Source organism: Prosopis cineraria, unplaced genomic scaffold, assembly GCF_029017545.1.
Source record: "Prosopis cineraria cultivar Desert tree isolate PC_DT_omini unplaced genomic scaffold, ASM2901754v1 PC1, whole genome shotgun sequence".
Lineage (NCBI taxonomy): Eukaryota > Viridiplantae > Streptophyta > Magnoliopsida > Fabales > Fabaceae > Prosopis > Prosopis cineraria.
This window is the reverse complement of record NW_026555332.1, coordinates 27,408,901-27,422,790: the sequence shown is the minus strand read 5'-3', so window position 1 is coordinate 27,422,790 and position 13,890 is coordinate 27,408,901. Positions and strand designations below refer to the sequence as shown.

At 31.6% G+C, this 13,890-nt stretch overlaps 1 non-coding gene across 1 annotated transcript; it reads right to left on the bottom strand.

Annotated features, from left to right (window-relative positions):
* Positions 1 to 12,182: 12,182 nt before the first annotated feature.
* On the bottom strand, positions 12,183 to 12,289 carry LOC129296919 (small nucleolar RNA R71). Its single transcript, XR_008590057.1, has one exon. It is a non-coding gene; the product is annotated as a small nucleolar RNA R71 (small nucleolar RNA).
* Between the last annotated feature and the right edge of the window lie 1,601 nt (positions 12,290 to 13,890).

The window sequence follows — 13,890 nt, the reverse complement described above, 5'->3', positions numbered from 1 at the left end:
GTAATCAAATTTTCACAACTTTGGATAATTTATTTCACTAGATAACCTTTGATTAAGCTAGAACTATTCCTTGAGAGATAACTTAGGGTTGGCCTTATATTACATTAGGGTTAGCTTTAGTTTAATTTTGAGGGTAAGCAACTAAGTCCTATCAATAGTACATTGATATTATACCTAGCCATGGTTAAGTTAACCAAGTATATTACAACAACTAACTAGAACTCATGGTGAACACTTATAATTATCTCTAATGTTATTTCCCTTCAGTAATTCAAGCTAAACCTCCTTTCCCAAAACTCTTCTTAAAATCTTCAATCAAAGCGGTGCATGAATAGTAGGAAGTAAGATATTCTCTTGAAGCAAAGTGCATAGTTAAATATATAAGAACAAAAAGTTCTCTACTCATTAGTGCAATACGATTCCCAAGTCATCACTCCAAGCTATTACAATATGCAACCTTCTAAAACTAATAAGTGAAAAAGCTATGGCTCTAAATATGATAAAGTCATGAACCAAACTTCAAGCATGTACAAATGGCATTCAAGTTTAGAAGTTTCCCTTTTATTTAAGTTGTCACAGAACTCTAGCTAGGAACATGAACAAGCTCTCTAACATAGTAATTATAGTCTTAAATAGCTTTATTGAAATTTAAATTTAAGAAAATAAACCTATAAAATATTAATGGGTTCAACTCATTGAAAAAATACAAAATTTTAAATGAATATATATTTCATTTTGATTATTATATATAATTATAAACCATTTCTAATTATTAATTTCAAAAATATTTTGCTACAATTTATTGTGAGTTTTGATTCTTAATGGCATGGTTCCATGTGATACACCTCTTATCCCTAAACTCTTGGCTCTTTCTTCTCTACAATTACTTTGATTTTTAAACTCCTTAAAATAAATAATTTAGATAAATTACAAAAAATGAAAAAATAAATAATATATATAATTACAAATGAAGTCTAAAGGATAGTAAAGTGAATTACAGAAAATGACTATGTCAATTTATTAAGAATTTAATTTATTGATTTGTGATTAAAAATAAAAAGGAAAGATAATTAAACCCTTCTGTTAATTATTAATTTTCTATTTAATTGATATAATAATAATGTAATATGAAGTGCATGATTGTAATGACCCACAATGGAAAAATTGAAAAACCTTTTTGCCTCTCAAAGTCAATCACATCCATCTTTTATTATATTACTACATAGCACATTACCATATGAAACTTGTTCATTTTCATAAAAGCTTTGACTCTATTCTTTCTGTTTCTCATCCACCTCCCTAACCTTTTCACAGCTATTCATCGTGATGAGACAACAGCATGTTATCTTTTTGGATCACCTATTTATAATTCTTCACTATCACTTCAATCTTACCATTACACCCATATTGGTTTATGAAATAAATTTCCATCTTTGATAGATGACTCCACATGAACATTGTTGTTGGATGGACAACAGACGTACAGGGAAGCATTTAATGATCATCAATGAGTTCTTTGTTAGGGTGGAAGAGTTTCTTGAGTTTGTAAAGAGATGAAGGATTTTAAAACTAATGGGGAGCAAATTAGATGCCCTTAGGCAAATTGTAAATGTCTAAAATGATTGAAGCCAATTGAAGTCAAGATGCATTTGTATAATAAAAGGTTTATGCCTAACTATTATTATTGGCACAATCATGGTGAGGAAAGGCCCCAAGCTTCAACTGACACTAAGATTCACACAATTTCAAATTCATATGAGCAAATAGTTAATGCCTAGACCGCAAAAAGAGCTTGAAAAAAATTGGAAAAGTGATGAATTTAAAGCCAAATCTAAGGGGAAAAAATTTGGAATGCAATGTGAATTATCCTAAGGTTTTCAAAAAAATTTAACATGATGAGGAAAAAGGTTAGGTTGGAAATAGAGTTGATAACACCTTACGTAAGTTATTTAAGTCTTCATTTTTTTTTCTTTTTTTCAAGCATACATTTTGACATTATTTTGTTTTAATGCAGAATGAGTTTGAGCTATTAAAAGAACATCAAGAATCTAACTCTAGTATTTTTTACTATGCTTCATGGCTTTAGGTAGTTAGGGGAAAAACAAGAGGGATCAAGTTTATGGGCTTGGATTGCAAGCAAGGCTCCTTAATTATAATTGAACTCAATGTGCCAATACATCTGGTGAGATTGCATACTTAAAGAAACAATTAGAAGAATAAAAAAAATCTTATGAGGATAGATTTGAAAAAGTTGCTGAATATTTGCGAGTAAGGGAGAAAAAGTATTGAGCTAGGGAAGCAAGAAGGGATAAAGAATTTGAGCTAAGGAAGAAAGAATGGAACAAAAATAGGCAATGATTATGACAAAGATAAGCAAATTTAAAAAAAGCGGTCCTTCCAAAACCAATGATGAGGAGGGTTGTGGTAATCAAGAGAATGACTCACAAGATGATCATTCTGATGATGAAGAGGATGATGAGTTCTGTGAGGATGAATTATGTAATTTCATATTTTTAATATATTATGACTTTTATAGTTTATGACATATGACTTGTGTTGTGTAGTATTATGACTTTTGTTATGTAGTATTATGGCTTTTGTTGTAAACATTATGATATAGTGTTATTTTTTATTAGTTCAATTGTGATATATGTGCTTATATGTCAACATTTGTCTAGTTGTCTCTTATTTGAGAAATATTTTAACAAGTTTATAATAGAATTTTTAAATCATCAAATAAATGATGGTAGTAATATAGACTTCTCAAGAAATTCTCATGATAAAACTATATGAGAATAATTTTCTCAAGAAAATTGACTCATCAAATTTGTGAGAAAATCAATTAAAATATCGCTCAATTAACAATTTTCTCACAATAAATTGCTGGCCTATCTCATGATATATTGTCATGAGAAAAGTTCTCATAGAGATTGTATGCAATAATTTGTCTTATATTTTATATTGAAAGAATTTCTCATAAAATTATTTCAAAATAAATTCTCTCAAATTTATTGTGCATGGAAATTTCTCACATAATATTGTCATAAGACATTCTCACAGTGAACTTATATAAGAGAATTTCTCATGCCTATAATGTGCAAGAAGATGTCTTAGATTTAAGTTGAAAGAACTTTCCTCAGAAAGTTTTAGTAAGAAATTCTCACAAATTTCTTTTCTGTAAGAACTTCCTACGGAGAAGGGCATGAGAAATGGGTCTCATGGTTTCATCTGTCTGAAATGCTTTTTACTTCAATGGGTTTAGTGATGAACCTTTTGGCGAGAGAAATTCTATGAGAAAATTGTTTCTCAAATAAATTCAGGTGCTTTCTCATAGATATGTCATGCCATGAAAAAAGACCATTATTCTGTTGTAGTGTTAGGCTTGTGAATGAATGTATTTCTAGTCAATAATATTTTATTTCTACTAGGTTGTTGCACTCCTTTAGGACCAAAAGAGTGTTAGACCTTAAACTCACTAGTTAATGCTAAACTCAAATGTTTGTACATACTTCTAGGTTGAGGAGTTCTGCATTTTTGAATTTTCATATCTCCCTTAACTCCTAAATGAATTTGACTATATTTAATTCATTTCCTAGTTGGCACAATTGGTGGTGCTCTAATTGTTGAATTAAAGACATCAAGGCAAGATATGATGTAAAGAAATAGGTGTGTATCATAAGGTGAGGAAAAATGGTTAGATAGAGAATTGCATGCCAAGATGGATAGTGAGGATGAAGGTGTAAAAGTAATGCATAGGTGTTAGGAACCCATAAAACATCGAATGGCTATGATATCAAATGATAAGATATAAGATAGGTAGAGAGAAATAAGAAAGATAAAATCTTTATTAAATATGAATTCAGAATATAACTTCATATATTAATAAGAGAACATAGAACTATTTTATTAAAATGATATAGAACAAGAATCTCACTCTATTCTCTCAATAGTCATGCTTAGGAAAATCTCCAAAGAACTCAAGAGTCTATTTTATTCATGATATGCTAGATTCTTAGTTGCTAAACATATTTATAATACAAAATACTGAAGAAAATCTAGATAACTAAATAATTAAATAAAAAAACTCCTAGAATCTATATTTAGATAAAATATTAAATAAAATCTAAATAATAAAATATCTGAATAAAATTTATATAATTAGATATCTAGATAAATATCTAGATATCTAAATAAATATCTAAATAATATTATTAAATAAAAAATATCTAAAATAAATTAAAAATAATATTTATTCTTAATATTTCTCTAACTTAACAAATCATCCATTATTCCTCTTCAATCAGTAATTTATTAGTATTTCCAATCACGTCCATTTTTTTGTTTAGCAAAGAGTCTCTCTCTATCTCTCTATATATGGCCAAACAGTCACGATGGTTCATGCTTACTAGCCTTTTACCTTTTTAATGAATAAATCATCCAATTCAAAAGATCATCAATATTTCTCAAAAACATTTCATAAGTAAACTATGCCACACCTCCACCTTTCATAATGGTATCCTTTTAACTCAATATGTAGAAATAAAGTACTTTTAGTAACAAAAAAAAAAAGAAATAAGAGTATTTTTTCTTAAAAGTTAGAGTTTGTGTGCAATAAATCATACAATAGAAATAAGAATGAGTATATGTACTACTTGCAATATATCACACAACATACATTAAAATTATCAAAAACCAAGATTCTACATTGTTATCAATATGCCTAACTGCATGGATTATTCTCTCCTTTACGTCTTGTTCTCCATGGTCTCTAAAATTATAGGTCAACATAATGAGCTATGACCCTTTTCTTTTTAACTATTCTACAGAGGAGAACTATAATTATCAACACCTTGTTTCAAATAACTTGGTCTGTAATTTTAAAATGCTTTATTTATTCTACAAATAAGATGACCATGTAAAAAATGGATAATGCTAATAAATTCATCGAAAAGTTTCTAGAAAAATACCGAACTATTATTGGAGAATGTGGGTTAAAAACATCAATATTGAAAATTGTGCTCTAAGGCCAATCATTGTACTATGAACATTGTTATTTAATGAAATTTTCTTTTATTATCATATTAATTGCATATTCAGTATAATAACTGTATTCCTGGATAAACTATAATGATTGTCCTAAATATTCCTGGTCAGTCATTTATGAGGGATCATAGATGAAACAAGACTAATATGACTTTGATTAATTATAGAGACATAAATTAAAGTCGTAAGCACTTGAAAGGGTACAAGGTGCTAGACTGACCCCTATGAGAAAGCTGCATAATACAAGTCATCAGCTTTTCTCATATATAACCATGTCGTTAAGCCCTTTGAGCTGAAATCATCATGGATTCCTACATGATGACCACTTAACTTTGACCTCATCAAAAGTCACCTTTAACTGGGTGATCATAAAGGCTATGATTGAGTTTAGTAATATTCATGCAGAGGAATATGAATGGTCAAGATGAAATTTGTCTCTCAAATTAATTGAGATATTGATAGGCCCCTCAATAAGTAAGATTGAGAAAACATATGACCACACTACAATGGAAAAGTTTTTCCATTACTATAGTTAGTCCATTTAGAGATTGATAAAGTAATGGTCAAGTAAAAGGAATGATAATTTCATATCGCATACTTGACCAAAATATCACATAACAAAATAGATGTGATACTATTATATGATAGGTTACATCAAATCACGATCCTTATATGAATTGGGTATTCACAATGTCTTACTATAGGCCACTTGTAACTTGCAGGCTACTAGCATTATTATCCTACTGCCAACTTCATATGGCCTGCAAGGTTGTATACAAGATAGCCCAACTCGAGCTATAAATGTTTGAGTTTATTGAATCGAGAATATGTCTAGATTCAATTAATATAATACTTTATTTAGGGTGAATGAATTATATGTGCGTGTGTGTATTTGAATATTTATCTGATAAATATTTTATATATATATATATGAAATATAAAATTCAAAATATAGTATTATATATATTTTTAATATATATATATATATATTCATGTGTATATATATCTGATATATATATATATATGTATATTATATTATATTATATTGTGTTAGTTTTAAATTTATTTTTATATGATAGATTAAATTTAATAACTAACATGATATAAAAGGATATCATATCAGTTCACTAATTTAAATTTAAGATATAAATTCCAATAAGATATAATATCATAGATTTAATTTATAAGATAAATTAAATTTTATTTTTGTTGGCTTATAAGAGAAGACTAGAACCTTAATCTATATAAGATAGAGAGGAATGAGTTTTTTCAATAAGAGCCATTCTCTTGACGGTAAAATTTTTTTTGAGAGCCACAAACATACCCTAGAAAAGGAAAAGGTACATTTAACTGAGGGCTTAGGACGGACGGATGGACGTTGGTTACTGGGAGCACTAACACACTATTCGTATTGAAAGTTGTTCATGTAGATACCAGTAGAAAAAATTGATCTACATTATTAGCTTTTGAGATCCAAACACTTGAGGGAAGCTTAAAAGTTTGACATCTAAAAGGTATTTTTCTATCTACCTTGACTTGAACAAATTCAATTGGTCTGCTATTGTGATTGGGGTTTGTTAATTTAATTTTAAGTTTTTGTTGTGTCCCCCAATCCAAAAATCAAGATGATAGAAATAAAGAATTATAATTGCCAGAGCACTTATTTTAAATTCAAGTGTTTTGCTATTAGATGAAGCCACTAGTGCTCTTGATCCTATAGAGAGTGAATATCTAATATAAGTAAAAAAGGACATTATAAAATTTGCAATTTCAAGACTAAATTGTTTACTCACCTTCCTTTCATATTTAATATTCAAAAGGTTTCACAGAGAACATAACTTTGAGGTAATGGGTTTGAAAGTAGTAAATGTCTAATATCCTAAATTTTTAATCCAGAAACTAATTACTAATCAAAGATAAATTAGTAAGTTAGTGGATTAACTAATTTAATTTTGGTTTTGAATTGTAATTTAACATTTTGGATCCTTAGATAGCTGTATAATCAAGATGGGATGGAAGTAGAGCTAGCCAAGATTGAGTAAGAGATTTAGAGTAAGAAGTGTCTTACTATACCATACATTGTAGCTTGGTACAATGCATTGTAGCACATATACCAAAAATCTAACTTTAAGGGAGTGGGTCAACTCCTGAAATTGTAAGGAAGGAGAAAGGAATGTGACACATGAGGGGAGAAGAGAAGAGCTCAATTAAGGCATGAAGTTTGAACACTTGGGAGCTAGTTTCAACTTATCATCTTTCGAGTAAGTCTTGTACCTCCTTACTTTCATGTTCTATCCTATTTTCTCTTCATTTGAAATATAGAGATTGAATTGTGAGGTTATAAAGGGTTGATTTCTAGGCCAATGACCTTTATAGGGCTACTATAATTTAAATTAACAATTTGTAACTAGATTAGTGGTTGTTGATTGAGTTTTGAGGCATTAGGTCAATTTTACCATTGAGAGGAAGATTTTAAGTTGTAAAGACCCTATATTGGTATTAATGGAGTTAGTCAAAATTGAAGAAGTTGTGGAAGGTGGTTTGGACATGAAATTATCCAAAGAAAGGGATTAGAAGTCTAAGTTATTTTAATCGTACAAATAAGCACTTATGTTTAACTTAGAATTGATGTATGGTGCTTAATCTTATAGATTGATGTTGACTCAAGTGTATTTTAAGCAATTTTTAGTGCAAAGAAAAAAGTACCATGGATAACCATTTTTATAATAGAAGGATTGAGGTAACTAGATAATTTATATTATTTATTATCTTGTTTAACTATTTACAAGTAGAATTGTGAAACTATATATACTATTATATGTTGTATGATAAAACTAGCTAGTAAAGTGGGAAAAAGGAAATGAATTTGAGGTAATGATACATATTTTATAATTGTATTTATACCAGACATTTTATGATAAAATGGAAAAAATGATTATTAATTGCACTAAATGTGTAAAAAGTCATAATCATGATAGTGAGGGTAGGAATTCATCCTTGTGGAGTAGTATGAAATTCCATATAGTTGAGCTAGCACTATAAGACATCTTGTGCAGCAACATATAATGGGCTATTACCATAGGACATCCAGGCAGTCATGACATGATCATGAGCTCCTTAATACCTAGAAGGGTATGATGTTGGAGTATACGACACCCTAATTAAGCGTGTAATAAAGAGAATTCATTGTCTTGAAGTGGGATAGAACACTTTTAACCTAGTAGTTTTCCCATGGAAGGTGAGTTTGGATCAATTCCATTGGAGTTGGTCCAGTATTATGCCTACAGGTTCAATTAGAGGTAGATGCAGAGGTTCGAATGGATAGAATGATCATGCATATGATATTAGATGTGTATGTATGTGTAAGCATATAGTTTAAAATCTTGTTTCATATACTTGTTTAGGGTTTCACTTGTTAACAGGTAGTAGTAGAATTCTTTGGTTAATAAGACTATCTCACCTTGTAGTACTATTTTAAAAGTTCCAACACCGATAGAGTAGAAGGAAAGATAAGAACAAGGAGTAGTGACTACTATGGTAATGCCATATTATTGATTTTGTTTAATGAATTTGTAAATATGTTAATTTATAAGTTGCCATAGGAATGCATATGCATTTTGATTGCACTTGTATAAGTTGATATGTGATAGAACACATTTGTTACCCACTTTTATTTGTCAATTAGGACCATTTTATTAATGATTTATCACCTTCAAGTGCACACATTGCATTAGATTTGGAACTTTGCCTAAGTTTCTAAGATCAGTGCACTAGGGGCATTTTGGTCCAAAAAATGAACTTTTGAGAAAATGTACAAGAAAAATTGAACAAAGTGCATTTTATGTCCAGTTGATGAATGGTGAAATTATATTTTTAAATTCATTTTAGTTTGGGAGTAATTAAATAAAAAAGTCAACACTTTCTTAAGTGTCTTAGTTTGTCCTAGTTTTTGGTTTGCCTTTGTGTGAAAATTTTATATAATTTTGTGCAGCCTAAAACTTGGTTAATTTAATAAATTCTCCCTTCTAATTATGAATTTAATTCTGGACATGAATTAGATTTTATTATATCATATGCTATTTAATTGAATTATGTGATTTATGTGACATAGGTGGCATGTGACTTGTGCATCAATTGGGCAATTGAGGTCAACACTCCTTGAGGTCAATGGCTGATGGTTTGCACGTGAATTATGATTATTTTGAGGGATTAATCAGCTAAAATGATGTGGATGACACATGGGAAATTAGGCACACATTGGAATCATCTACAAACCAATAGGAAGTTGCCACCTTGCAAGTGTGACAAGGCTCCCATTTACATTTTAATTTCTTTTTCCTTATTTTAATTAAGCTTCAGCTGATGGGAGACACCAAGGAGCACGCCATTTTAAGCCCAAATGGGATCCAACACATATCTCATTCATCTTCCACATTCTCTCTCTCTTGTTCATAGTGTTCTTCATTTTCTCTCTTTTGTTCTTCATTTTCCAGCACCCTAACCTCCATTTTCAGCCACCAAACCTCCACAAAACTCATACCATTCTTCTCCTCTCTTCATTTTCGTTCCATCCCTTCCATTTTCACAAGGATTGAAGCTCATTTCCATCATTCAAGAGCTATGGAGATGGTTTGCCTTCACAAGCAATCACTAGGGTTCTTGAAGATGAAGATTGGCTAAGTTTCTTTGTGGAATCCTAGAGAGATGAAGATGGAGGATGAGTCTTGAGCTTCAAATTGGCTAAGTTCTTTTGTTTCCTATCCTCTTCTCTTTTTACTAGATGGTTAGATTCCTTAATCTAGGGTTTAATCATCTTAGCTTATAAATTCTAATTTGAATTTGATGTTGATGTAAAGAGAGAGGATTGTTTCATTTAATTTCTTCCTTGGACAGCCATGACTGAATTTTGCCACTCTTTGTTTGGCACATAATCTTGTGTTTTTCAATTAGTGAATTTCTTGTGTTAATATTGCATAATCTTGTGGTGTTAATGCTTGTGTTGTTGTAGTAGCTTGAATCTTGTGGTTGCTCAATTTATGTGTTTGACCATGGCTGTTGAGAGAGGATTTTGAGTGAATCACTTGGCTAATGTCTTCACCAATTGGTTAATTGAACTAGGGACTTTAATCTAAGACCTAGGGAGGTTAGCTAATTAGGTTAATTGGCTTAGGATAATTTTCTTAAGTCATGACAGCTTTAGTCAAGAGGAAAGGGAAGCTAAACTTAGCCTAATCATGAGAAGATAATGAGTCCAAAATCAACTAATCTCTAGGGTTCCATTATTGTAAAAAGGGAAGTTCATTTCACTCACTTTCACTAGCATTTTAATTACTTGCACATTAGGTAATTAGTTTAGATAATTAGCTAGGTAACTAAATTCCTACAAACTTTGGTTGATTTATTTCACTAGATAACTTTCAATTAGACTTAAAACCATTCCTTGGGAGATGACCTAGGGTTGGCCCTATATTGCATTAGGGTTAGCTTTAGTGTAATTTTGAGGATAAGCGACTAATTTCCTATCAAAATTTTGGCGCCGTTGCCGGGGAATGGTTTAAGTTTAATTCTAAGGTTGTTTAGTACTTAATTTACATTTTTAGTGTTCCTGGAAAATTTTTTGAAAAATTATAAAAATTTGTGTTTGTGTTTTGTTTAGTGTTTTTTGTGTGTTTGAGTGTTTTTATTCTGTTTTGAAAAAAAAAATTAGTGCAATTTTCGTTGGTTTGGGTGTAGAGCTGAAAATACTCTGTTTCTAGTGTCTCTGTCTGAAATTGAAAAATTAACTGGGAATGAGTCTGAGGGAATTTGAACTTGAAATTTATTTCATTGAAAGCTCTATATCCTTAGCTTCACTTTAAAATTGGTTTGGTCAATTTTGGACGTGGGAAGTGTCCTGTGGAAATTTTACAATCTAACAAGGTCCAGGGAGCCATTACAGAGGATTCCCAAAACCCTGTTTCAACTTTGAGTTAGCATATCTTCCTCTTTGTGCGTTCAAATTGATTGATTCCAGTTTCATTTTTCTTATCACTGTCTTATCTTTGTTTCTTGTGTTTAGGATTTTCTTCAATTTTTCCATTTTCCTATTTGAAAGTTTGTTAGAAGCTCTGAAGGTCTTCTGGACGAAATCCTGTTTCTCCAGACCTGAGGACCAACTTGTGAAAAATTCTGGGAACGATTGGGAAGGATTTTTAATCTGAAAGTTTTATATAATTTTCCTGTATATCTCTTGTGTTTCTCATAAAAGTTTCAGGGGAATTTATCATGTGGATTTGCTGATAGAAAATTCACAAGTTCACTGTCTCCAGAGAGCCTACTGTGCGAATTCCAGAATTGCCAAAGCTTCTTGATTGAGCATTTCTAACTCTCTTTCTACTTGTTTGGTGTTATTTTTTTTTTCATTTTGTTGCTATTGAGTATATTAAAAAAAAAAAAAAAATTATTTCTCTTGCTTTGTGTTTTGTTTTGAATTGTTTGTGTTGATTTGCATTTTAGTTTAGCTTGTTCTTTGTTCTTAATTTTCTTGAGCTTGATTAGTGCATGACCCGAAGAAAACATACCTCTTTTGTTGAATTAGATCCAGAAATGAAAAAAGGACTATTTCTAGATTGAGAAGATCACAACCTATTCTTGATTCTCATTTGGTTTGTAATTCAACAATGGAAGGTATCTTAGGACATGAGCATGTGCATAATGAGGGCCATGGGAATGGGAATGAGAATTTGCATGATGATGGCCATGTTAATAATGAATTTGAAGGCTTGCATAACCCTAGAGAGGAGAGGAGCATTAGGCAATTAACTCAACCTAATTGGCATGATAATCCTTATGGCTTATATGTTCCTCCTACTAATGTTCAATTTGAAATTAAATCCTCTTTGATTAATGCATTGCCTAAATTTCATGGGTTACCAGGAGAGGATTGCCATAGGTTTTTGCATACTCTCCTATTGGTTTGTGATACTATGAAGCCTATGCATGTAAATGTTGATGATGTTCAAGCTAAGGCTTTTGTATTTTCTCTTGAAGGTTTAGCAAAGGAGTGGTATTTCAACTACCCTTCTTATGTGAAAGTGAGCACATGGGCCGAGCTAAGAAGACTCTTCTTAGATAAATTCTTTCCAAATTCCAAGGTCACCAATTTGAGGAAGCAAATCTATGGGGTCCAACAAGGAGAGGATGAGAGTCTCTATGAGTATTGGACTAGATTCCAAGGCCTTTTGGCTAAATGCCCACACCATCAAATTTCTAGTGAGAATTTAGTCCAATATTTCTATGAGGGCTTGATTCCAAGAGACAAAGTTAACATTGATGCCGCTAGTGGTGGATGCTTGATTGACCTCACTTCCTTAAAGGCTTGGGAACTAATTGACAAGATGGCTTCAAGTGGTGCTCAATACTCTACAAGGGAAAAGAGAAATGTGAATATGGTAGGTTCTCAATTCTTAATGATTCATATGTGGACTTGCTAGCTGCCAAGATTGGGAGAATGTTGGCTCCACAAATATCTCAAGTGAGCAATGTAAGTACTTCTCAAGCACTTGTCCCTTATTCTTGTACTTTTGTGACTCACCTATGCATGTAGAAAGCAATTGTCCTATTAAGTTTGAACAAGTAAATGCTATCTACAATGGAAAACAATCCTATGGTGGGAGGCAAGGGCAAGGAGCTTATTCTAATACTTACAACCCTTCATGGAGAGACCATCCTAATTTCTCCTATTCAAATCCAAATGTGGCTTTACAAGACAATCAACAAAGAGGATCCTATCAAAACACCTTTGGCCGTGACCCTCCACCTCATTTGTCTCAAGGTAGCTCTTCTCAAAGCTACAATCCAAGTGGTAATTCTCTTGCACCTTCTTCTAATTCTTATAGTGATAGGAGGCTTGTTCCAATTGAGAGTTCTTCTAATTCAAACTCTTCTAATGATGTGAATGTGTTACGTAAGCAGTTGATTGAAATGAACTCTTTGTATAAAAACATGTATGATGGCTTAGGGAACAAGGTAGAGAGTATGGGTAACAAGTGTGAGAACATGAACTCTAAAATTGATGCCCTTACTTCTCAAATGAATATGCTTGCTAACCAATTAAGTGCAGCCAATGCTCAAGCCTCTACATTACCATCCAACACCGTTGCTAATCCTAAAGCTAATCTTAATGCTATCACATTGAGGAGTGGCAAGGAGTTGGGAGAAAGAGGTAAAGAAGACAAAAGACAAGGGAAGGCCGAGAAGCCCTCTTTAAATTCTTCAATTGATGTTAATGTTTCTAGTTCTTCTTTTGCTCCTAATGATGCATCTTTTTGTAGAGATGATGAGGATGAAAACATTGAGGAGATCATATGTGAGCAACCACCATCTAAGGTGGAAAAGGGGACTATGGCCGAGTTGTTTAGTAAGGAAAAAGAGGGAGAGGCCGAGCAAAGTGAAACAAGAAAGGAGAGTTCAAGGAAGGAAGAAGGAAAGCAAAGTCAAGAGATTATGAAGAAGCTTCCTTTTCCACAAGCACAAGTGGTCCCTAAGCAAGTAAAGGGACAATTTGATCAAGAGGTATATGATTTCTTCCACAAGATTCATGTTAATGTACCCTTGATGGATGTAGTTAAGAACTTTCCTAAGTATGCCAAATTTTTGAAAGATTGTTGTACAAATAAAAGAAAATTTAGGCCTAATGCAAGGGTACAATTACCCTCATCTGTGAGTGCTATCATGAAGCCTCAACTCCCTATAAAATGTGAGGACCCCGGTTCCTTCACAATTCCATGCAAGATTGGCAACACACATTTTTCTCATGCATTGATAGACTTAGGTGCAGCCATTAATGTTATGCCTCTTTCAATTTAT